Source organism: Carcharhinus amblyrhynchos, chromosome 27, assembly GCF_965287045.1.
Source record: "Carcharhinus amblyrhynchos chromosome 27, sCarAmb.v2.hapA, whole genome shotgun sequence".
NCBI lineage: Eukaryota > Metazoa > Chordata > Chondrichthyes > Carcharhiniformes > Carcharhinidae > Carcharhinus > Carcharhinus amblyrhynchos.
Genome location: NC_137350.1, coordinates 22,905,708 through 22,929,978, shown reverse-complemented (window position 1 = coordinate 22,929,978; position 24,271 = coordinate 22,905,708). Strand labels below are relative to the sequence as shown.

At 43.2% G+C, this 24,271-nt stretch overlaps 1 pseudogene; it reads right to left on the bottom strand.

Annotated features, from left to right (window-relative positions):
* Nucleotides 1-11,666: 11,666 nt before the first annotated feature.
* LOC145359015 (galactoside alpha-(1,2)-fucosyltransferase 2-like) lies at nucleotides 11,667-23,996 on the bottom strand (annotated as a pseudogene).
* Between the last annotated feature and the right edge of the window lie 275 nt (nucleotides 23,997-24,271).

The window sequence follows — 24,271 nt, the reverse complement described above, 5'->3', positions numbered from 1 at the left end:
GTTTCCTCCGGGTGCTCTGGTATCCTCCCAAAGTCCAAAGATGTGTGGGTTAGGTGGATTGGCTATGCTAACTTGGCCCTCGTGTCAGGGGAATTAGCAGGGTAAATATGTGGGGTTATGAGAATAGAGCCTGGGTGGGATTGTGGTCGGTGTAGACTCAATGGGCCAAATGGCCTCCTTCTGCACTGTAGGGATTCTATGACACTCAAACTGGAGACTTTGTCCCTTGATGTTTGTTGCTTAACCCTATTCCAGGACCTTCTGTTCTGTTTTAGAAGTTCAGGAGAGAGGCTTCAGGATGCCAATGTCAAGTTCAAATGTGGGTCAGAAGGGGGAAATGACCAACTTGATACTCAAAAGATGGAGTCAGTAAACAACAATACTCACCTGCCTACCTACATCTGTGCTCATCCTTATCAGGCAGTAATGACAGTGCCTACAACTTTATGCACCCCATGGCCATTGATAGGATCAAAGTGTGGAATGGCCGCCCCTTTCCACCACCCATCCCCCATGATGTGCTTTCCAGTGGTGGAGGTGACTCTCCGTTGCCTGCTGATCCCTATGGCATTTTGCGTGGCTCCCCCATCCTGTCACTAGGGTCTCCAACGAAGTGGGTCACCTTTGGTGCGATTGGAAGATCCTGCTCGCAGCAAGGGCTGGAAAATCCCGGTCAATACTTTTGTCCAAGCAAGGACGACTTACAAGGATCTACAGGAGCAGCAGCATGTCTGCTCCTAGTTCTTGAATGCTTTTGCCTAAGAGAGCTCCCGGGGGTGATTCCCCCATTCTGGGTCCTGATTGTCACCCAGGTCAGGTGGTTCTTACTCTGCCTTTTTTCCCTTAAATGGACAATCCCAAATCCCTCTCCCTTTAACTCCTTTATACAATCTTCAATAACTAACTTACTCTGTCTTAAATTTTAATTAGATGCCATATACTTGAGTTGGACAATTATAAATGAAGCCTTTGGCTGGAATTTCACCAACATGCCCACTCAGATTCTGGAGGCGGGCAAGGCTCAGAGAATGGAATTCTCCACTGTCCTTGGGCAGGATCGTACGAGCCTTGAGCAGACGTGCCAGTAAAATTCCACCCTTGAAGTGGGCTATCTATTTCTTCTGGATAATGTAATTCTGTAGTTTGAGATGTTTTCACAAGATTAACATTAAGAGAACTTGCAATAACAGGCACTACTTCAGTTCATTACTATTTGCTTCCGTGGAGACATCAGTTATGTCTATAACAGGTCAACACAGTAAAAAGTCTGACAACACCAGGTTTTAGTCCAACCGATTTATTTGATAGTAAACGCACAAGCTTTCGGGTTAGTCCCTTCGTCAGGTGAATGGAGAGTTCTGGCCTCAGACAGAGCATATAAAGCACAGACAGTTTACAGATTACTGATTAGAATGCGACTCTTTATACCTAACCTGCTGTTCAAGTCTTGAAATGGCTGACAAAGTGAGTGGAAGGAGCACTGATCACAGGTTAAGGAGATGTGTATTGTCTCCAGACAGTACAGTGAGTGAGGTTTTGCAAACCCAGGCAAGTGTTGGGGGTTACAGATAGTGCGACATGAACCCAAGATCCTTGTTGAGACCGTCCTCATGTGTGTGGAACTTGGCTATCAGTCTCTGCTCAGCAACTCTGCGCTGTCGTGTGTCGTGAAGGCCGCCTTGGAGAATGCTTACCCGAAGGTCAGAGGCTGAATGCAGGTTAGGTGTAAAGATTCACATTCTAATCAGTAATCTGTAAACTGTCTGTGCTTTATATGCTCTGTCTGAGGCCAGAACTCTCCATTCACCTGACGAAGGGACTAACCCGAAAGCTTGTGCGTTTACTATCAAATAAATCGGTTGGACTAAAATCTGGTGTTGTCAGACTTTTTACTGTGTTTACCCCAGTCCAACGCCGGCACATCCACATTATAACAGGTCAATCAGGGACTTTGGTGCTTAGGGATTCGAAAACATTTCTTGATGACAACACTGGCTGCTGGAGCACCTTTCTACTGGTGTAAGAACGATAATGTAAAGCACATAAACAAATATTTGCCCAGCCTCAGAGTTCTGGGGCATTATAACCACAACCCCTACTCCAGCAGCCCCCACATAAAAATTGTACATCAATGGGCTGGAAAGTTCGAACTTCTGTTGGGCAATTGCCCTACGATGGGAACCATACAGAACACTGATTTACATCATAGATTTCAGACAACTTTGTATGTCCCATAGTAATCGTTCCCCAGAAAACATAAGAAGAATAAAAACATTTCTTAGTGACCCGCCCCCGCCTGCTCTCCCCCACAGGATTAGCCCCACCCCAGCCCCTACCACCCACAGGAGCCCCGGATTACCCCCCACTATTCACCTGACGCTGCAAGCCTGTATAGGCACTTCCCCAATAACCCCCTACCTCCTTGGTTAGCCCCTGACACTCCCCCACTCCCCGATTCCCCCCAAGAGACCCCTGACTGTCTTCCCCACCTCCACTATATCCAGCGCCAGAGACCCAGGTTCAATTCCCAGCTTGGGTCATTGATTGTGTGGAGTTTGCACATTCTATGTGGGTTTCAACTTTCTCCCACAATCAGAAGATGTGCGGGTTAGGTGGATGGGCCATGATAAATTGTCCATACGTGTTAGGAGGATTAGCAGGGTAAGTATATGGAGCTACAGGGATAGGGCCTGGGTGAGACTGTTGCCAGTGCAGGCTCAATGGGCTGAATGGCTTCCTTGTGCACTGTATGGATTGAATGATTCTATGATTTGATCCTTCTCCTGACAGCTGCTTTTCCCTCAGACTACACCCCCACTCCAACTAGCCACACCAACCCCCAACTACTGTCTAACCCCATAACTACCCTCCCCATCCTCAATCTCCACCCCACCGCCTATCATCACGACCTGACAAGCCTCCCCACACCGTGACTGCAGCCCTGACTACACCTATAAACCCAAACTGCTCGCCCACCACTGACCTGAGCCCTCAATCACCCTACCCCTCCAAATACCCCCCACCAACCGCCTGATCCAACCTACCAAGCTTGCCATCCCTTCAATATCTTCCACATTAACCTTCTCCCTGGCATCTCAAAGTGACTGGTACCTTTACAGCGACCTGCTCTACAGCAGCTAGTGCTGTAACGAAAGGGAACTGTGTATTGCTTTCCTCTGAATTCGCTGCCCTCTACACAAGGCCTTGGGAACCCACTGCACTACTCTTGTGCAGCCCAAGGCAGACGGTCAGGCAAGGAGGGTGTCGCTGCATTACAGGGTAAGCAGCTAGGAGCAGAGTAACATCTGACCATGATTCCCAGAAGGAAAAGCATCAGGATTCTTATGTCCCTTTGCCTTGCATGTGTTTCCTCTGAGTGCTTCAGTTTCCTCCCACAATCTGGAAAATGTGCTGGTTAGGTGCATTAACCCAAACAGGCATCAGAGCTTGGTGGCTCGGGGAATTTCACAGAAACTTTATTGCAGTGTTAATGTAAGCCTTACTTGTGACACTGATAAATAAATTACTGTTTTATCCATCTGGGTTGCCACTCACAGTAATTATGGCTCTGTATATTTCTTCCTCTACCGTTGCTTTTGTTGTGTTGGCATTACAGAGTAAAATCCATGTGCTGCCAACATGTATGATACAATGATCAGATAATCATTTTTTTTGTGATTTTGATTGAGGGCTAAACAATGAACATGTCAGGGATAAATCCCTGCTCTCTTTGGCAATAGACCTTGATTATACTTACCTGAGCAGACAAAAGGGGCCTTGGTTTTAATGCCGCATTCAAATGACTGTGGGTCGGATTTCACAGTCTCACTCGTCCTGACACGTAACATCCTGTCCGAAGTCAATGGACTTTTTCATGTTCCACCCCCCTCGTCCACTCTGATCCCCTATGCAGGCAGGGCGGTAAAATTCTGGCCTGCACTTCCAATTGTGCTGTGCTGCCTCTGTACCGCACAGGAGCGTCAGCCTTGATTTTCAGCGCTCAAGTGTGAGTGGCACAGTGGTTGCCTCACTACGCCAGGGACCTGGGTTCTATTCCAGCCTCGGGTGACTATATGTGTGGAGTTTGCACATTCTCTCCGTGTCTGCGTGGGTTTCCCCTGGGTATTCCAGCTTCCGCCCACACTCCAAAGGTTAGTGGATTGGCCTTGCTAAATTCCCTCTTAGTGTCCAAAGATATGCAGGTTGGGTAAATTAGCCATGGTAAATTGCCTCTTAGTGTCCAAAGATGTGCAGGTTGGGCCATGCTAAATTGGCTAAGATGTGTAGGTTAGGGGGGATTAGCGGGATAAATAAATGGGGTTACGAGGATAGGGCCTGGGTGAGATGATCTGTCGGAGAGTCAGTGCAAGTTCAATGGGCGCTTCATAATTCAATCAAGACCTGGAGTAATATTTGAGATCAGCAAGATATAATTCAGAGATGAGAATGCTACCTGAGTCATACCTGAACAGGTTTCTATTCATGAAATTAGTAGTAATGTCAACGCCAAACCGCACCTTTTTAGGTGTATGCAATTTTTTCAAAAGTGGACTTTTCAAATGTTTTTAAAAGTCATTGTGACACACACGCAAAAATAATTTCAGCAATAATACCATTAAAAAAGAGCAAAGTGGGCTCTCGACAGAGTACAGACCTCCTTCATACTGCACCAACTCAATAAAGTTTATTTATTAGTCAGAACTAGGCTTACATTAACACTGCAGTAAGGTTACTGTGAAAATCCCCCACTCGCCACACTCCAGCACCTGTTCGGATGCACTGAGGGAGAATTTATCATGGCCAATTCATCTAATCAGCATGTCTTTAGACTATGGGAGGAAACTGGAGTGCCCAAAGGAAACCCACACAGACACGGAGAGAATATGCAAACTCCACACTGACAGTGACCCAAGCCAGGAATCGAACCTATGTCCCTGGTGCTGTGAGGCAGCAGTGCTAAGCAGTATGCCATCATATCACCAAAACCAGACAATTCTTCTTCAAGCTTTTTTCCCTGCCTGGTTAATGCTCTTCTTGAGAGCTACAAGACTGAAAAAAAGTTCATATTTATACATTTTTAACATTAGTATAGGATGTTCCTAAATTTTAAGCCAGAAATATCTACGGTGAATAAATGGTATCAGTAATTCATCCCACATTGTTTTTTTTTGCTGCCATTTTTTATTTCCTTTCTGTATTTTCTCCTGAATGATGGGGTATATAATGGAAAAGCCAAGAACTGAACTGGGATATTCAAAGAACAAAGAAAATTACAGCACAGGTACAGGCCCTTTGCAGCCCCCAAACCTGCACCGAAACATTCCTGTGTCATCCCTGTGACACGAAACACAACACACTTATCCACACTTCCAAACCAACCTCTAAACTAAGGGCCTTAAACACATTCACCGTAAGATTTTTTAACAGTAGATGCAACCTCGGTTTCCAACACCCCGTCCAAAAGAAGGCACCTCTGACAATGCATGCTCCGTAAGAAGTCTCACAACTTGATGTGAGACTTCTTACTGTGTTTACCCTAGTCCAATGCCGGCATCTCCACATCAGTGCATGCTCCCTCAGTGAACCTAGAAATAGTGACCTCGAGTGTTGCCGAGCAAGCCACACCTGTACACGTTTCTGTGGAAAATTGGGTGGTGGTGGCAATGCGAAATCCACAACTTTGTCAGTTTCAAAGACAATTGAAGTGCAGGTGCAAGGAAAATGTCGCAACAACTCGAAGGAAGCCTTCAACAAAATGTACACCTCCTCCATGAGTCACCACTGACTAAACCATTTCTCCTTGAGGTTTTTGCCATGCATGCCTGATGCTCAATAAACTTAACAAAATATATCAGTTCCTTCTTTAGATAAGGTGTTCAAAAGCCTGAGGCCATGACTTTGATAACCCTATGAATCATGAGGAGATAGTATCAGTAATTCCTCCCACAGTGGTTTTTCTGCCACTCTTTATTTTCCCTTCTTATTTCCTCTTGAATACAGGGGTACATACTAAGAATCAGGATTCACACCAGGAACCAAAATGGAATATTCTTGGCCTGTCACAAAATGCAATACATTTATCCATAGTTATTAACCTTTAAATTAATTGCAGCAAACACATTTATGGTCAGATTTGCTTGTAATTTTGAACTGTGAAAACAAATTGGAGCTGAAATCCCACAATGAGCAACATGTACCAATTCCAACATCTCAATATCATCATGTGCAGTAAGTCTATCAACTCAGGATTATCCAGTCCCCCCGCCCGGTGGTATGCTTTTCAGCAGAGGAGGCAGCTTGCCGTTGGTTGCTGGTAAGATTTTCCAGTCCCGTCAATGTCTATGGCATTGTGTGTGTCTCACCCACTCCGCCATTAGGCTCCCAGCATGGCGGAGTCACTTTCGGCAGGGAAGATCTCGGCAGCAAGAAGGGCTGAAAAGCCTCACTCTTATAAATCTTTGGCAAGGCAAATTCAATGAACAAATAGCATGAGAAGGCAACTTTAATAGTTGCCACTTGCATTCCTTCTCAGCTTCAATGGGGGAGATTTTAGATGTTAGAGCAGTGTAGCTGACCAGGAGACATAAGCAGAGGCTATGTAGTCAGCTTCCCATTGCGCGCCACAGCCTCTGTGTGTTTCTCCGGCTGCCGGAATTCAGGCATCTGTGCTAGATTTTACTGAGGATTTTAATATTATTAGCAGGCCTGGGAACTGATGGTCTTTGGGCCTGCCAGCCTCTCTCACTCTTCTTTAAACCCTGGTGTGAAGTGGAGGGGTTGCCATGAAGGCTCCCCAGAGGGCCGGGGGTAAAGGAAGATGCCCACCTAGGCATCTACATGTTTTGTGTCAATTTTGCCTCATGTCTATTGATGAATATGTGGATCTTAAAGGGTTAAATCCTAGACCCTGGCCTATTTGTTTGACTTTGGAATGGACCAGTTTATAAAAGGATTTTGCCTAAAGCCCAACCAACATTACTTTTTATAACACAGCTGTGCCAATAATTTTTCAAATGTCCTTCAATTGCTTTCAATGTGACATGAAACCAGGGATCCTGCCCAGTTCCAATGAGGAGAACAATGGCCCTGAGTAATACTATATGTGTATCATGCATCATAGGCTAGCAAGGTGTTGACTTAAAGTGAGCTACAGAGCGATAGCAAGATGTATTTCTGAACACGCAGGTGGATTAGAGAATTTAACAAACATATGAACAAACGTTCATGAACATCAAAAGATATTCTGCACAATCCACATTGAACCACACAGCTTTTATTGCTTAAGCATCACTCAGCACGGTGACACAGTGGTTAGCACTGCTGCCTCACAGTGCCAGGAACCCTGGTTCAATTCCAACCTGGGATCACTTTCCTTGCAGAGTTGCCCTGTGTCTGCGTGGGTTGCCTCCGGATGCTCCGGTTTCTTCCCACAGTCCAAAGATGTGCAGGTTAGATTGATCGGCCATGATAAATTGCCCCATAGTGTGAGGAATTCTAGCAGGATAAATACGTGGGGTCAAGAGGATAGCGCCTGGGTGGAATTGCAGTCGGTGCAGATGAGATGGGCTGAATGGCCTTCTTCTGACTGTAGGGGTTCTATGATTCCATGAAATATGTGGGATCACGGGAAAGGGCGTGGATGGGATTGCTGTCGGTGCAGGCTCAAAGGGCCGAATGGCCTCCTTCTGCACTGCAGGGATTGTGTGACCAATGACCGATCCAAGTAGCCAGGTTGATAAATGCTGGGGAGCAAAATATTGTCTAATGTTGAGAGTTCTTACTGAACAACATTTGTTGCCTCAATATTGGCTGCGGGTGAGAGAATTTGAGAAACATATTTATTTCATTGTGTGCGGATTGTAACGTGGATTCCCAAGTAGTCACTTTGAACAAAGAATCTTCACAGTGTTCCTGTTTAACTGCAGCCTGTCACTATTCATAATCCTTGTGACAATACCCTCCTGAATTCATCGACGAGTTCTTCTCAAGTCAACCAAGAACTGTGTCACACAAGCAAGCTAGAATAGTTGTACGATTGAATAACAGGTAACATATTCAAACAGAAAGTTATTTCTTTACAAGAAGTGATCTCCACAGAACATCTGTCAGCAATTTAAAATATTCCCAATAATTTATGAATTAAATTGTATGTAGGTCTGAATTTCACATTCCACCTGGATCATTACAACCAGTTCATTCAACAATTTTCATAGAACATTATTTAAATGACACCCATGCTCGCTTATAGAAGCAGTTTATAAACAACTGAACATTATTAATCAATCAATCAGCAGTTGTACCAGACATTATATTATTGAACATAAAGGCTGCAATTGATCAAAGCACAAACCTAATATGCAGGTGACTGTCCAACCATGAGGGATTTTTGCCAAAGCTAATTAAAATAAAACTGTTACTGTTATAAAAACTACTGTGGATCATTGTGTCAAATTTTATCTTCAGCTGTTTGTGTGACGGAAGCTTTACTTGTACGAGTAATTATTACTTGTACGAGTAATAATTGTAGTAATTATTTGTGGCAAATGTTCTCTTTTGTTACTCTTCATGTGTCAGTTCTCATCATGTTTGTGTAACTGAACATATTTAAAAAGCTGTTACTTAAGTTAATTTTAAAATCACTGTTCAGATTGAATGGACCAGAAAATTATGAGCTATCCGTATCCTCAATGGGCTTCATCTGTGCCACTCCTCCTTTGTAACGTCTGATCACAAAATCTTCCGGGTTTCTCATCTCAATGATAGGATGAGTATATAATTACTGTGCACCTGATATTGTTGAGGCAGAGTGCACAAGGGTGCCAATGTACCAGCAGTGACCCCCATACAAAGTCACAGCTTACATAGGTGGACATGGGAGAAACCTGATGATGAGCCTGTCATGCTGCTGGGCTTCTTGTGAATGATGCTGCTGAGGGTAAAGATTAGCTTTAGATTTCACCACCTGCAACTATTGGACAGTGATCTTAAACAAGGAGAGTCATACAGGCTGAAAACGTTAACTCTGTTTCTATCCCCACAGATGTGGAGTTGACGGCATTGGGCTGAGGTGGGCACTGTAGATAGTCTCACAACACCAGGTTAAAGTCCAACAGGTTTATTTTGTAGAACGAGCTTTCGGAGCGCTGCTCCTTCATCAGATGAGATGTGAGACGACATACTGTATCTCCACAGATGCTGCCAGACCTGCTGAGCTTCCCCAGCATTTTCCGGTTCCATTTCAGATTCCAGCATCTGCTGTATTTAGATTTTGTTTGTGGTCTTGGTCAATGCTGATTTTTTGAAAATATGATTTGCTTTCTATATCTGAAATACTAATTTTGGAAGGAAAATTGACCATGCATTATAGAAACAGCACAATCTTTATTTCTAATTGATTCCATGACAGGAATACGGAAACTGGAGAAAACCATTTACTCCCTCAAGCTTGTTCCACCATCCAATGGGAACTGATTTTTGAACTAACTCCATAAACCTGACTTTGCCCCTTATCCTTTAATATATTTGCTTAACAGAAATCCATCAAAATCAGATTTAAATTGCAAATATACCCCAACACAACTACCATTTGCTGAAGAGAGTTCCAAGTCTATCCTATTCTTTACACCTCTACGTCTAAAGAATAGGATAGGCATGGAACTCTCATTCATCCCCCCCAGAAATACCTGGTTCTAATATCTAAGGCATGTCCCCACAAACAGCAGAAATATTTTCTCTCTAAACCCAATCAGCTACCCATAATATCCTGAACACTAAAATCAAATATCCCCTTAATCTTCTCAATTCTAGGGTACATCACCCTTGTGAGCTCAGTCTCCACTTGGGAGTCCAGTGAGCATTCTAGTAAATCTGCTCTGCACTTCCTCCAAGGTGAATACATTCTTCATAAGATGTGGAGCCAGGAATAATCAGAGTGCTCCAAGTGTGGTCAAACTAGGGGCAGAAATTTCCCTAAAAATGGCACAGAGTGTCAGACTCTGATGAAAACTGGCATGTTTCTTCCTTGAGAAACAGTCAGGTTTGGTCTTCAATTCTTCTGACACTTTGTCAAAAAAAAAGGGGGCCGTGTTTTGTACTGTCAAGCCTGAGGGGTGAAGCTAGCTTCACAGAGATTGGGGTGCCCCTTTTAAAAGGATCCCCAATCTCAACTTTAACAGACAGGACCCCCTTGAACTCCCAACCCCCACATCAATGTTTGCCAACAATCTCCCTTCCCCTATTAATATTCTCTGGCAGATATACCTCCACCTCCAACCCAGTAATTGCCTTGCCTCCAGGTCCTGCCCCATGCCATGGCCAACCGGGTGCTACTAGATGGCTTTGCCAGGTTGACATTGCCAAGATACCAGGTGGTAGTCCAGGGCACTGTCCTGCCATGTCCCTGACCACTGACCTGCACCAGAATCTGCACCGCTGGCACTACCATCTTGGCTGCTGGAGAGCAGTAATGATTCCTGCCTATGTGGCGTGACGCCGAAGGAGGGAGCAGCTAACGAAGACAAGGCATTAAATCTATTTAAATTGATGGTAATCATGTTCATGATCTCACTGGGGCATGATGATATCATCAGTGGGATGGGGATGGGGGGGTTGTTAGGAAAGATCTCATTCTGAAATTTCCTTGGCGTAAATCCTGTTATTGCCCTCTCTCACTGAATGGGCCACTTAATTTCTGGCCTCGGATTTGCATAGCTGGAGCATGACTTCAAACCCCTTGAATTCTAGTTTTCTAGATAATAAGGCAATGTGTTGAATTAGCGGATCTGAAAGCCAACATTCCATCCAGGTTAATAATCCACCTCGCCAGTTTTTCACCCTAGTGACAAAGGTGAAGTAATTTCTCTACAAGTGAATTGGTGCTGAGCTGTATGTTTTCGATAATTAAGGACACAATAGGAAAGTTTCTTGACTGTTATAAAATCATTAAGAAGTCCCACAACATCAGGTTAAAATCCAACAGGTTTATTTGGAATCATGAGCTACTGGAGCTGCTCCTTCCTCAAGTGTGTGCGAGTCACCTAAGGAAGGAGCAGCACTCCAAAAGCTCGTGATTCCAGATAAACCTGCTGGACTTTAACTTATTGTGCTCACCCCAGTCCAACGCCAGCATCTCCACATCATGGTTATAAAATCAGAAAATGCTGAACAGAGCAGGTTCGGTAACTTTTTCTGGTTTAATTTCAGAACTCCAGCACCTGTGTTATTTTATTTCTGCATGAATAAAGATTGTGATTCAAACCATTCTTTCCGTAATAGTGCGCAGAATCTTATTTGTTATTGGACAATGACATTTGACATTTGCATCCTCTTCCCTGAAGAGAACATCCTTAACATCCAAATGTTTTTGACTGTACATCCCACTGCTGTATTGTCTAGCCAAATATGAACTACATATTGTGAAACCTTCAATGCTGTTCGCTCATTAACCCCACCACCAGAATTGCAACTGAACAATATATACTAGGAAGAGAAATAGTGCAAAATTTAGTGGAACTTCCAGTGAAACTTTTCGATGCTTTGATTTCTGAACTTAACTTTGGTTACTCTCCAGAAGTTCACTTTGGTATTTTCGGGATTGGCAAAGTAATTAAACACAAACCATATAAAATGAATGAGCTTTGAAGACTATAGGACATGTAGCTTATGAGCTAATTTGAAGTTTTTTTGGGTTGAAGAGGTGAGAGGTCACCAGGAATTCTAATCCACTGAGGTAAGAAAGCTGCTTCGTACTTAAATATCTTTAGAAATGGTGATTCTGGCAAAGTGAAGTTTGTGAGGTAAATTGTCTCCCCACCTGCCAGGTAACCAGCCCAAAAACCAAATGTCCCTACTGTCATTATAGTGTGGTTACAATGAGCAAGGATAGCAATGTCAAGGATAGCAATTTCCGGAGTTGAGGGGGTTGAACTATGAGGAGAGGCTGAATAAACTAGGCTTGTACTCGTTAGAGTTTAGAAGAATGAAGGGAGATCTCATTGAGACGTATAAGATGGATGGGATGGATAGGATAGAGGTGGAGAGACTCTTCCCGCTCAGAAAGGACAGTAGGACGAGAGGGCACAGCCTCAGGATAAAGGGGGGGCGGTTTAGAATGGAGTCGAGGAGGAAATTCTTCACTCAAAGGGTGGTGAATCTCTGGAATTCTCTGCCCGTTGAAGTGGTGGAGGCTGCCTCGCTCAATATTTTTTAAGACGCGGGTTGATAGGTTTTTGATAGGCAAGGGGATTAGGGGTTATGGGGAGAGGGTGGGAATGTGGAACTGAGCCACGACAGATCAGCCATGATCTTATTGAATGGCGGGGCAGGCTCGAGGGGCTAGATGGCCTACTCCTGCTCCTATTTCTTAGGTTCTTATGTTCTTATGTCATTGGCCAGACTGGATAGCTTTGGATCATCTGAAAAGAAAACATCTCCTTTGGAATTATCGATGTTCTGTTTACTCCAATCCATCCCGTTAGTCGTCACTGCAAAGACAACGTTTTTATATTTATTTCGGAAGTAAGCCATTGCTGTGTCTAAATATTTCTTATCAGCTATGATTCCTTTCCACATATTCGGCATGACATGTACGTAATCTCCCCTTCGAACATGCACACCGACATATGTCACATTCTTTCACTCCCCTCCCATGTGTCTAAGGAATGCATTGGCCTGGTCTTTGATGAAGTCATGAAAGGTGAACTCGCGGAGAATTTCTCCTCAGATGTGATGATAAGAGGTCCAGGAACATGGGTATCCTGAGAGATAAACATAATCTCCTAGGATACTGCGGTACTGATCCTCCATCCAGTCATTGAGGTGATATTCTCTCCATGCTATCCTGTTCGTTGTATCATTATGGAGGGTTGATAGGGTAGTTTTGAATATTGGAGAGAGATAATTGGCCATGGCAGGCAAGATGTACACTTGGTGCCCATTCAATTTTGCCAATGCGTACAATGTTGCGTACTCCCCCATCTGGTTGCCAAGTCGCCCATCAGATTTAAATGTCCAAATTCCTGTCAAAGAATTCTTCACCCTTTCAGACTTATTCATTGTTTCACATTGCAATGTCATGGTTACATTTTTAAAAAATGGAAGATGCCTGGCAGTGATGTTACTGTATTTTAACTAATATCTGTAGATTATGGCAGCTAATGTTATTGAGCAGATCAATGAAAGGAACAGCACTTTCTTGCTTTTCCAAAAGTAAACTTTGCTTAATTGAGCTATCTCCACAAATTCTTTGTGTTGTGATCCTTTGATTCTGATTTCTTCAATTCAGATGGAGTTTCTGAAAGTATACATATATATAAAATATATATATATGTATATATGGAGCATGTGGGAATTATTTTGTTACCATGATTAGCGCTTGACATGAACTGAGTAACACAGCCTCGCACAGTTCCAGATTTGGTATCAGGAGGGAGTGGTATTAATCACTTCCCCAAGGAGGCAAGACCAGGCTGAAAGAGCACATGAGCCCACCAGAATAGGGCCATTGAATGCCTCTCCATGTTAATAGGACTGATATCACCATGGCAAGAGCCTGCAGCCTGTTGATGTGCAGTTGGTGAGAAACAATACCAAGAACTACATCTTGGTGAATGCCCATTATCCTGGCAGCACTCACGCTGTTTTTGTCTTGCAAGAGTCTGCAATCCCCACCACCTTCAGGCCTCCCAGCCACACTACCAAATCACTGCAGAATGACAGGTGTACCATTCCCACTCATAGTCCTTTAAACCCTTCTCCCTCCCTCCTCCCATGTGAGGCTAGAGGGCCAGCAATGAGATCCATGGAGGTACTTGCAATACAAACTGCTAAGCTCCCAAAGCAGAGATTTCACTGGGGTTTCTCTGCAAGAGAAAACCAAGAGTGTCTCCATGTTTTCAGCAATGTGCTGCTCGCTTTGAAACTATGGTGGCCCAATCATTTCTTCTTGGCAAAAAGGAGGTAAAAAAGAAGCAGAAGGAGGAAAAGGGAAGCTGGATGCACCACGTATTTCTCTTTATTTCAGGGAGCAATTGTCCTTTTAGATTAGGCAAAACTTTAGAATTGGGCAAAGATCAGGTGGATCATAGAATTCCTACATTACAAAAGGAGGCTATTTGGCCCATTAAGTCTGTACTGACCACAATCCCACCCAAGCCCTATTCCTGTAACCTTGCACATTTACCTTAGTAATCCCCTGCCAGTAGGGTCAATTTAGCATGCCAATCAGCCTAACCCACACACCTTGGACTGTGGGAGGAAACCAGAGCACCCAGAGGAAACCACGGGGAGAACATGCAAACTCCACACAGACAGTGACCCGAGGCCGAAGTTGAACCTGGGCCCCTGGCGCTGTGAGGCAGCAGTGCTAACCACTGTGCCACCATGCCGCTCCGTTGCTATGAGTCAGGCTGGCAAAGTGGTATTGAGGGAAGAGCTCAATCTCTAACTTTGTCCAACAGGTACAAAGTGTTTGCTACTGTGCGGATGAGGAAACTGACTGCATGTTGGATGAACAGCAATATTGGCAAGGAGGCCATTCAAGCCAGGAGGACAAAGAGGAATGTGAGAGTGATAGGAGAGAGCATAGTCAGCAGGAATTGACATAGTTGTCCACAGCAAAGAGCAAGTCTCCAGATGGCTATGTCACCTGCCGGGTGCCAGACATCTCCTCAGGGCTGGTGAGGGACTTGCAGTGGATGACAGAGAATCCAGTTGTTGTGATCCATTTAGGTGCTAATACCAGAGCTGTAAATGGGAAAGAGATTTGACGTAGAGAGTGTGACGAACTAGGAACTAAATTAAGCAGAACCTCAAAGCTAGTAATCTCTGGATTTGTACCTGAGCCACACGCCAATTGGCATGGGTACATAAATTAGAGAGATCTGCATGGCTTAAAGTCTGGTGTAGCAAATGTGGGCTCCTGTTCAGCACTGGCACCAGTCCTGGGGGATATGGGGCTGGGCCATTGTGACAGTTTACATCTGAGATGTGCCGTGACCAGTGTTCGAGTGAGTCACATAACTAGGAATATAGATGGGGTTTTATAAAGAAATAGAGGCGGCGAGGGATCAAATGAAGGAAGATGTGGTAAACCAAAGTGCTAAGACAAAGCAGGAGTGAAAGGGGGCGAGACGGTGGAGGGGAGGGATGGTGGGCGTGGGGGGTGGGGGCAGGGGCGAGATGGGGGCAGGAGCGAGACGGGGGGGGGCGGGGGTGAGATGGAGGCAGGAGCGAGACGGGAAAGGGGCGTGGGCAAGACGGGGCGGGGACGAGACTGGGTCGGGGGCGAGGAGGAGGGCGTATATTAATATTAGTAAGAAAAAGCAGGAGATGGCATGAGGGGATAAATAATACAAATCCAAGGGTAATTCAGCAGATAAAGGTCACAAAAGTGATAAAAGGTCAAAGCTAGAGGCAGAACATACATAGAAATCAAAACAAAACAGATGAGATGTCAAAGCAAATAGAAATAAATAAGGACAATCTGATAATCATGACAGAGAAATGGCTGCCCGATGGCATAGACTGAGGCTCAACTATTGAAGGGTACGTGACATTTAGGATCGATAGGAAGTTAAGACATGGTGCACGGGGGCTCTGTTAATTACTGATGGTATTAACATAATAGACAAGAATGGCCTATCTTCAGAAAACCAGCATTCTGAAGCAGTTTAAATAGATATGAGAAATGATATAGGTAAGATGTCACTTGTGAGAGTAGTGCACAGCCACCCTAAAAGTAAGCACATGGTACAACTGGGAATAAAGGAAGAAATAATGGAAATTTGTCAAAAAGGTACGGTGATAATCCTGGGGGATTTTAACCTTCAAATAGAGTGGAAACATCAGATGGGGAAAGGTAATTTAGATAAAAAATTCATGAGATGCTTTCTGGTGAGATTCTCAGAGCAGCACGTTCTAGTGACAACCAGAGAGTAAGCTATACTAAACCTAATATTGTACAATGAGATCGGATTAATTCATGATCTCATAGTGAAGGCACCCGTTGGTCGGAGCAATCATGAAATGATGAATTTTACATTCGGTTTGAAGGAGAGAGGAGTGGGGAGGTTTACTGACCTTGGGCAGGATTTTATTATTTTGGGATGAGCAAGGCAGTAAAATCCCACCCTGTAAGATTTCCAGAAGAAATTAGATAGAACTCTTGGGGCTGAAGTGATCAAGGGACATGAGGGGGAAGATAGGATCAGGATTTTGATGATTTGCCATGAGCAGACTTGAAGGACCGAATGGCCTACCCCTACATAGAAACATTGAAACATAGAAAAACTACAGCACAATGCAGGCCATTCAGCCCACAAAATTGTGCTGAACATGTCCCTACCTTAGAGGTTACTAGGTTTACCTATAACCCTCTATCTTACTAAGTTCCATGTACTTATTTAAAAGTCTCTTAAAAGACCCTATCGAATCTGCCTCCACGACCATTGCTGGCAGCCCATTCCACACACTCACCACTCTCTGAGTGAACAACTTACCCCTGACATCTCCTCTGTACCTACTCCCCAACCCGTATCCTCTTGTGGCAACCATTTCAGCCCTGGGAAAAAGCCTCTGACTATCCAGTCGATCAATACCTCTCTATACATCTCTATCAGGTGACCCCTCATCCTTCGTCTCTCCAAGGAGAAAAGGCCAAGCTCCCTCAACCTATCCTCGTAAGGCATGCTCCCCAATCCAGGCAACACCCTTGTAAATCTCCTCTGCACTCTTTCAATGGCTTCCACAACCTTCCTGTATTGAGGTGACCAGAACTGAGCACAGTACTCCAAGTGGGGTCTGACCAGGGTCCTCTATAGCTGCAACATTATCTCTCGACTCCTAAACTCAATTCCTCGATTGATGAAGGCCAGTACACCGTACACCTTCTTAACCACAGCTTCAACCTGCGCAGCTGCTTTGAGTGTCCTATGAACTCAGACTCCAAGATCCTTCTGATCTTCCACACTGCCTAGAGCCCTACCATAAACATTATATTCTGCCATGCTATTTGACCTGCCAAAATGAACCACTTCACACTAATCTGGGTTGAACTCCATCTGCCACTTCTCTGCCCAGTCTTGCATCCTAGCTATGTCTCGCTGCAACTTCTGACATCCCTCCACACTATCCACAACACCTCCAACCTTTGTGTCATCAGCAAACTTACCAACCCATCCCTCCACTTCCTCATCCAGGTCATTTATAAAAATCACAAAGAGTAAGGGTCCCAGAACAGATCCCTGGGACACTCTACTGGTGACCGACCTCCATGCAGAATATGACCCTCTATAACCACTCTTTGCCTTCTGTGGGCAAGCCAGTTCTGGATCCACAAAGCAATGTCCCCTTGGATCCCATGCCTCCTCACTTTCTCAATAAGCCTTGCATGGGCACCTTATCAGATGTCGTGTTGAAGTCCACATATACTACATCTATTGCTCTTCCTTCATCAATGTGTTTAGTCACATCTTCAAAAACTTCAGTCAGGCTTGTAAGGCATGATCTGCCTTTGACAAAGCCATGCTGACTATTCTGAATCATATTCTACCCTCCAAATGTTCATAAATCCTGCCTCTCAGGATCTTCTCCAACAACTTACCAACCACTGAGGTTAGACTCACTGGTTGATAATTTCCTGGGCTATCTCTAGTCCCTTTCTTGAATAAAGGAGCAACATTTGTAATCCTCCAATCCTCCGGAACCTCTCCTGTCTCCATTGATGATGCAAAGATCATCGCCAGAGGTGATACTCCTGCTTCTAATTTCAATATTTCTACGTTCCTATAACTGACCCTGCGATTCAGTTCCACAACGCAAAGTTTCTGTCTCCCTCGCAGACCACTCTTTTTTTATAATAGACCAGACAGCACCTCCTCACTCACAGCAGAAGATTCCCTCACTAAGTAAGATTCTGGATTTAAGCATTTAGTCTTGCTGTATTCTATCTCACAAGTATTGTGCAAATTCCTTGCTGTAAAACAATCCCATCACACAAAAACCACCAAAAACATAAAGATCCTGCTTTATTACAATAAAGCTAAGAAGTAAAACCATTGGCAACTTTGAACCTATATGTAGGTGATTATAAATTGACACAGCCTGTGTCGAATAGCAAACTCATTCGTTTGGAAAATGCTTCTGGCGCTGTTAGTCCCTCAGAAATCAAATCAACATCTTTGCCTGAAATGACCAAGTCATCTTTTGAACAGTCGTTGTCCCTCCCTAGTAATGGTGAGAATTGTGCCACAAAGATTTAGAAATAGAGCACAAGAAAATCAAATAAAAATAAGTATGAGTGAAATGAAGTCAGGGAGGAGAAATACATTGAGCAAGGCTACTGCATTGCAAACATGTGCCAGTAGAAGGCAGTTTTATTGATAAAGTGAAGGACAAAATTTTAAAATGTCAAAAATTGATCAATCAAAATTAGGGTACTAATGTCAACTTTGGCGATTAATGCAGTTAATTGTTTTTTTTACCACATTAATTTTCTCAAAGCCTGCAAATTGCAAAAGTTATGTTAACTTTGTTATTTCTTCATTTCTCACCTCAATTACGTTTTTTGCTTTTCATCTTCATTCCTTTAATTTCCTTCCTAGGTTTTCTCTGCTTTTGTCAATGTTCCTTCTCATCTCTGTCCAAGACACTTTCTTTCCCTGCTTGACTCCTTTGCTGCTTTTCACCAGCCAGATGTACGAAACAGGTTTTATCTACCCTGGCAGCAGTTCTAGTTTGGCTTTAGTTCAGGAAATACCTTAATTTGAAGCAACAGAGAGGCTAGCAAGCAGGTGGGCAGCCAATGAGCATGGAGTGGTGTTTCTGCAAGGTAAAAGCAGGAAGTTAAAAGGATTTAAAGCCAATTTCAAGCTGATTGGCAGGTTGTTCAGGTTGGCAAAATCAATGTTATCAGGACTATTATCAGATAGAAGCTAAACTAAACAAACCGTGAATGCTTCTAAAAATTTTAATCACAAAATTTGAAATTTCACAAATATGAGTGAGCTTTTCATTACTAATAAGTGTGTTTCACAATAATGTTTCATAATAATTGTGAAGTTATTTGCATTTCGAAAACCCAGTTACAGCTGATTCAACTAAGATTTGAATAAGGTGTTTACAGTGAGCCCAAAACAAGAAATTCCTATCAGGGCCTGATCGCAGGGACATTGCAATCTGACGGAACCCTTACTGCACAATAACTTTAAAAGGAGCCTGATCTCTCAAATCAAAATTCTAAATTTGCTGGAAGAATGATGGTGATTGTTGGTAGTTTCGCTCTTCTGAATGCAACACAATCCAGGCCATTTTCTTTGTCAAAAAGCAAGTGCAGTTCTCTGCTCCAGCAAAAAGCGGAAGAGTTGGGGATTAATGGAGCAAGTGAATTAAACACACAATTCTTGGCAATACTTTGTTTCTTTAAAATGATTTTAACATTAGAAATGCACAAATATTTCACCAAGGATGTACAATATAATGGCCTTTCTGCAAAACAGTGAAACGCTATCAACTTCATTAGTAAACCAATTAAAGATACTTTCAACTCCAATACATATCATGTGAATAGACCTAAAAATATCAGAGAAGTATTGAGTTACAACAGTAATTTTGCAGTTTAAACAATGATCATTCAATAGATATTCCAAATATATAAAAAAAAACTGATTGTAAATAAATAACAACAGCAGCTTTACAGACAAAATGGATTTTCTTTCCTCAAGAAAGATGTATTAGTATTTAGTGAGCACAGCAAATAACATTACTCACGACTTTTTTATTCATTCATGGGGTGTGTCCATCTATTGCATTCCTTAATTTTAAGGTGGTCATGAGGTACATTCTTGGACCATTGCAGTTGCTGTGGTGTGTATGTATAAATATATATGTATATAATATATAAGAAGAACATACATATATAATATATATATACTTTTACCAGTGACAGTGAAGGAGTAGCAATAAATTCCGAATCAGGATGGCAAGTGCATTGGAGAGGATTTTGCAGATAGTGGTGATCCCAAATGTCTGCTGCCTTTGCCCTTCTAGATGACAGAGGTCATGACTTTGAAAGATACTCTATAAGGAGCCTTGGTGCATTCCTGCAATGCATCTTGCAGATGGTGCGCATTGCTGCCACTGTGCATCGGTAGTGAAGAGAGTGATTGTTTGCGGATGTGGTGCTTTGTACTGGATGGTATTAAGCCTCTTGGGTGTTGTTGGAACTGCATTCATCTAGGCAAGTGGAGAGTATTTCATCACACTCCTGACTTGTGTCTTGAAGATTATGGGAAAGCATTGGAGGGTCAGGAGGTGAGTTACTTGCCAAGAAACCTTGCTGGCAGTTATGGCAGGGGGTTCCCACCAACGGCACAGCTCTGCTGTGTATTTCTTGGTGGTGAGGGGTGGGTTCAATGGGAAAACCTGTCAACAACAACAGGTTTATAAGGTCCCACTGCCTGCGAGAGGTGCACCAGTTCCAGTTGCCAAGTAAATCATTATTGAACTGTAAATTGTTTTAGGCAAAGGTAAAAATCATAGATTGAGGTGAAATAAAATATATGGTCACAATTTTATTTCATGCATCTATCTCACAAACTAACAAATGTGTCTTTACTTGAATATTTTTAATATGTTAAAGAGATACAATGTCTGGAATTATGAGTTCAGACTTTCCATGCACAAGATCACTGGCAGGGGTATAAATTCCAGAAAGAACTGAAAACAGCCCATAATGAAGATGAACTTGATTTTAATAGATTTTAATAAATTTAAATATGAGTAACTAGTCCTCTCACTATATGATCCTCCCTCACTAAAAAGTCAAACCTCACTGTGATGAGGTAAAGTCATATGACTAAGTACAGCCAGTCTTTCAGAGAGCTCAAGGCAGTCTGTTTTTGGGGTTTTTAGAGAAAGGTTGCTTTCTCTGTATCTCTTGTAAATGGACCCTGGAACCTGCCAAGAAATAAGTCCTTTTCTCTGAGATTCTACTATTTGAGAGTGGAATCTTCTCTGGAAATTGCTGCATGAAAATTAGGTGGCTGTCTGGATCGCTGTCCAGAAGCATTGAAAAAACACCTATTTAAGCATCTTGAAATTTTGTGCTAACTGGTTCTATAGAAGGGATCCATATCTGTGGGGAATACTGCTAAATTGGAACAATAGAGATAGCTAGCTGTTAAGAATTTTGTCATGTTTAAGTCTTGTAATTGGTAAAAGTTATGCTAATTCTTTTTGTGATACTTTAACTGTGTTCTTAAATAACTTTTGTTTTGATAAAAGCTTCCTAGTGGGTCTCTTGAATCATATCTGGAATGAAACACCTTATGTTCACCCTAATGCCAAAATTAGGCTAACTTCATAAAATACTTTGGAATTTCTGATCTGGACCTTAACACTGGTAAGATCATCCTAATATTCATAAAGAAAATGTTGAGTTATTTGCTATTTTGTGAGTAACATGCCAAAACCCCACATTTATTTTTTTCTGATGTTGCAAACAGCAGGGTCAAAAATATATTGGTTTGGTACATAAACAATTCATACCAATCTTTAAAGGTGAATAGTAAACTTCAGAATTTCACATCGATTTGAATCCAGATGTACCCAGTATCAAATAACAAAGGACAATGTTGTGCAGGATAAATACTTGTGAGTGTGATGTGATGTTCACCTTTCAGAATTTTGAGCAGACTTGAAAACAGCAAATGCTCCATCTGCGAATGAGTTACAAGCTCTCATGCAACTACTAAAACCTGCAGTGAAGTGTCAGCACCGTACTTGACCTGCACTGTCATAGAGTCATAGAAGTTTACAGCATGGAAACAGGCCATTCAGCCCAACTTGTCCATGCCGCCCTTTTTTTTTAAAACCCCTAAACTAATCCCAATTGCCCGTATTTGGCCCATATCCCTCTATACCCATCATACCTATGTAAATATCTTAATGCTTTTTAAAAGATAAAATTGTACCCGCCTCTACTACTACCTTTAGCAGCTTGTTCCAGACACTCACCACCCTCTGTGTGAAAAAATTGCCTCTCTGGACACTTTTGTATCTCTTCCCTCTCACCTTAAACCTATGCCCTCTAGTTTTAGAATTCCCCTATCTTTGAGAAAGAATATTGACTATCCACGTTGTCTATGCCCCTCATTATTCTATAGACCCTAAAAGGTCACCCCTCAGCCTTCTACGCTCCAGAAAAAAAAGTCCCAGTCTATTCAGCCTCTCCTTATAACTCAATCCATCAAGTCCTGGTAGCGTCCTAGTAAATCTTTTCAGCACTCTTTCTAGTTGAATAATATCCTTTCTATAATAGGGTGACAAGAATTGCACTCAGTATTCCAAGTGTGGCCTTACCAATGTCTTGTACAACTTCAACAAGACGTTCCAACTCTTGTATTCAGTGCTCTGACCGATGAAACCAAGCATGCCGAATGCCTTCTTCACCACTCTGTCCACCTGTGACTCCACTTTCAAGGAGATATGAACATGCATTCCCAGGTCTCTTTGTTCTGTAACTCTCCCCAGTGTGCTACCATTAACTGAGTAAGTCCTGCCCTGATTCAATCTACCAAAATGCATCACCTCGCTTGTCTAAATTAAAATTCATCTGCTTTTCGTCAGCCCACAATTGATCAATATCCCGCTGCAATTGGAGATAATCTTCCTCATTGTCCACCATGCCACCAATCTTGGTCTTATCTGCAAACTTATGAACTATGCCCCCTATATTGTCATCCAAATCATTAATATAAATGACCAATAACAGTGGGCTCAGCCTGAGGCACACCGCTGGCCACAGGCCTCCAGTTTGAAAAACAACTCTCAAACAACAACAAGGAACTACCCCCTGGCTCCTGTCAATGTTGACATTCTGATAGATCATTTTGATAACAGAACTGTACACAATGCTGTAATGCATGGCTTCACATTTCACAAGGGTCACAGAATAACAAGGCGTTCGGAAATTCAGAGATATTTAGTCAGCATTTCGGTTTAGAAACCCCTCAAACGCCCAACCAATTTTCTTTGTAATTGTTTGTTGTAACCAATGCCCTGTTCAATTACAATAATCTCATGCACTGTTTATTGAGGACCTGACCCCTGTGTCATTTATCCAAATGGTGACTGCGTAGATATTAACGGACAGCAGCCTTAAGGTTATGTAATACATTTTAAAGCGCAAAAATTTGGAAATTCTGGGGGCAATTCTCCCAAAAGTGCTGAATTGGTGAGAAAACTGTTTGAGATCATGACTGCTTTTTCAGTGCAGCTTCAGACCTGAATCTCCACATTCTGTGAGGTTACAATCGTGAATCTCGGGAGGGGTGGGGCCTATTTGCACCTGAGTCTGACAGTGCAGGAACTCTGCGCATGTGCAGTAACCCTGGTCTGCCGGTCTCCCTGTTTGCTGGCCAGCTCAATCACTGGCCAGCCCGGGATCACCGCAGTGCTACCCCTCCCCCCACCACAGCCTGATCGTGGCCCCCGCTACAATTCCCAAGCCAAACCTGACCCCTTCCCCCCTGTCCTGGAGCTCCCCGATGTCCAGCCCACAGCCGCCCAGCAGTGGCGATCCCCCCGCCCCACTCACCCTGGCAAAACACCTCCCCCCCTCCACTGACTCTTCCCCAGGGCCAGACTCTGTCCCGGGAGGCAAGCCCTCCCCACCAAACCACCCTCCACCCCAGGTCGCCCCAATTGCTGATCTCCCTCCAGCCCAGACCGATTGTTCCCCGAACGTGAGGAGGTATTCTAAATCTCGCCGGAATGAAGTATTCATGGCAGGATGGAAGATGCTATTGGGCCCGGCAAGTTCTGTGCCAGGCCTGATAATCGTGTTTAAAGCACAATTGAAATATATGTTAAACATATTCAAATGACTTACTTAATTTTCTGTCGGATTTCTGTGCGTTCCCAGAGACATCATTTTCTTCCAGTTGGGAGATGCGCGAGAGTCGTAAAAGCTTGTAGGGAACCTGCAAAATGGCCGACATGTGCATCTCCTGACCCGATCCCGCCAGAAAGATTGTGGGTCACAATGGGAGAATCGAGCCCTATAATTGTTCAAAATGACAGAATCCCTGTGATAGAGAAACTATATTCAGAATTTGTAATATAGAACTCTGAATTATTGATTAAAATAACTAACTGATATCTCTAATTTCACCCAAAAGGATGGAGTGAAAAGTCAGACACTTTGATCTACATTTGAAGTAATCAATGTGAACATTTTGGATGCCCAAGTTAAATGAACCCACTGACTAAGAGA